Below are 3,078 nucleotides of genomic sequence, written 5' to 3'. Positions count from 1 at the left end.
ATATAAGAGTAAATTACAAGTTTTGTCCTTTATGTTTACATCAAATTGCAGGCGCTGTCCTTTTAACCAAAAGTTTACAGGCGGTGTCCTTAACCTTTCAAAATCTTGCGCGTTTTGTCCTTTAGGCCAAACCTGGTTAAAAATCTCAGTTAAAAACTGTCATGTGTATTGCACATGAGGGTAAAATGGTAATTTCCCTTTCAACCTATACACTACACTTTCCTTCTTCTTCAATGATTTAAAGTCAGCACTCAGATTTTCACAACTTTTATGAACTAAAAGATCATGTTGTATTGGAGTATGTAACCACACATGTGACATTCACCATCGCCTGCAATCCCTTGAACAAATGAAAAGGGGTGTGGATGCACTCGAGAATTATTGTATCTTCCCCCGAACTTCACACGAAACCACAGTCTGCAAATTTTTTATTTCATGCTATTCTCACAACCGAAACCCTCACTCCTTCCTTAACAACAAAGCTTCCGTCACTAATAGTCTTTTTTTTTTTTCTCAATCAATTATCCTTCTTCTTTTTTCTATGTATTTCAATACCTGCAACAAACTCTTATCACACCATTTTTTGTTTCAGCTTCAGATCTAAACATGCGGCACTGGTTTCTTTTCCACACCATCCCCTTTGCTTTCTTCTACTCTTTGACTCGACCAACTTCTAGTATTATTCACCAAATTGATTCGACCCAAATTGAGACGATGGATCCCCAATTGCAGTCTTGTTCGACCCAATTTCAGTCACTGGAGACCCAATTGCACTCTGGTTCGACCCAATTGGAGACAGTGGAGACCCGATTCAAGTCCGGTTCGACCCAATTGAACTCTGGTTCGACCCAATTAAGGAATCTTGAACTACATTTGGTTAAATGCTAAGATAAAGTAACAGCAATGAAAATATGTTCTTTAGTTTCAGTTCTGGAAACAAAGTTCTGTCGTTTATGGGTATGTATTTAGTTGAATCTTTCATGAAAGTGAAGTTTTTGGTTTCCACTCAGTGAAGTGAAGTGAGAGAGAGAGAGAGAGAAAGAGAGAGAGAGAGAGAGAATGGAGTGTGAAGAAGAAGACGTTTTGGAATGTGAGAGGTATGATTTGATTACAAGGGAAAGTGTAAAGGTTAAGAGGGAAATTACCATTTTACCCTCATGTGCATTGCACATGATAATTTTTAACTGAAATTTCTAACCAGGTTTGGTCTAAAGGACAAAACGTGCAAAATTTTGAAAGGTTAAGGACACCGCCTGTAAACTTTTGGCCAAAAGGACAGCGCCTGCAATTTGATGTAAACATAAAGGACAAAACTTGTAATTTACTCTTTATATAATGTATATATAGAAACGGAATTAGGAGAAAACGGTTGTAAGTGTGAAAACTTGATAACGGATCCTGATCCAACACATGACAGGGGGCGCTAAATGATATGCAGGGACACGATTATCATTGTCCACATTCCCTATAATAATGGCGTTATGATTCCGTTTCAAACAAAATTTCAATAGAAATGGCGTTTTGTTCTTTATGCTTGTTTCAATGTCGTTTTTTTTTTCAAAGTAATTTTTTTTGAAATGGCATTTAATAACACAAATGATACATGGCGTTTAATAACACACACAAATTATATATGTTGTTCAATAAGACAATCACAGATGATACATGGCGTTTAATAACACAAATGATATATGTAAAATAACGTTCTCATACAGTTAAACAATATTATACAAACGATACATGTTTTGGCATTTAGTAACAAACTATCAAAGTATATTGCATGATATATGGAGTTTTACAAACTAACATCATAAAAAGTAACCATGTGTACCATGTTTTGTTGTTGTCTTCTTTCTTTGCTCGGTGGTTCTTTGGCGTTTTGGAGCAGAAGATGCTTCCTCTTCCACACCCATAGAAACTGCACATTTATTGATAAAATTAGAACGCCAAAAACATCATAAAACTAGCATAATGTAAATCGAAGTTAACTAACTATGTTTTTTTGTCTCTGGATCTTGTTTGATCTTTAGACACCACAATATTTGTGGTTTCACGTTTTCTTGGGATTTCGCGTTTTTCGTAAGAGTTTGGGAGGTTTCTCTGAGAAGTATATATGTTTCGGTCTCGTTTGATGTGTTTTGTAGATACACATTTACCTTTTTACCCTTATTGAAGCGCGTTCACTTTAAAAAGTTTACGTTATTTATGAAAACGCCACCGTGCCAATCTAATCCATAGATTGTTTTAATCGGACGAATCAGAAGCATTTTCACCGTTTTCACACTTCTCACTGTTTTCCCTAAATCCTGCCCTTATATTTATATATATATATATATATATATATATATATATATATATATATATATATATATATATATATATATATATATATATATAAATCGAATAACACATAGACACATATATCATAATATTAATATCTTTAAATATCAAATAATACTAGGGATGAACATGGTATACATAATAATATTAATATATTTAAGTATTAAATAATACTAGAGACGAGCATGGTATATATAATAATATTAATATATTTAAGTATTAAATATTAAATAATATTATGGATGAGCATGCTATCGAACCGAAACAAAAAACAAAAAAAAAAATTACGATACCAATATAAGTATTTACCCGTAAAGTAACCAAAATACCGGTACCTTACCGGTACCAAAATGAAAAAAATAGATACCGGTACCGAAGATAACCGTTATGATACGATACCGGTACCAGTTCAATACCGATACTTGGTATCAAATGCTCAACCCTAAATAATACAACATCAAGCTGCGAAGGTAAAAATGTAAAATGAGGTTAAAAATTTATATGAGAAGAAAAACAAGCTACGTTGAGCTTGATACGCGTCAACTAATTCCCTCGACTCAGGGCCGGTTCTTGGGCCGGCCAACCTGTGTCATCGCTCGAGGCCCAAATTTTCAAAGGGCCCTAAAGGTTTTTATATATATACTAAATTATATATTGGGTAAATTACACTTTTCGTCCTTTATGTTTGTAGCGGATTGCAATGGATAACCTTTAACTTCAATAATTACAGTCACAGTC

Source organism: Helianthus annuus, chromosome 8 (assembly GCF_002127325.2).
Source record: "Helianthus annuus cultivar XRQ/B chromosome 8, HanXRQr2.0-SUNRISE, whole genome shotgun sequence".
Classification (NCBI taxonomy): Eukaryota; Viridiplantae; Streptophyta; class Magnoliopsida; order Asterales; family Asteraceae; genus Helianthus; species Helianthus annuus.
Note: the sequence above shows the minus strand (reverse complement) of the source record.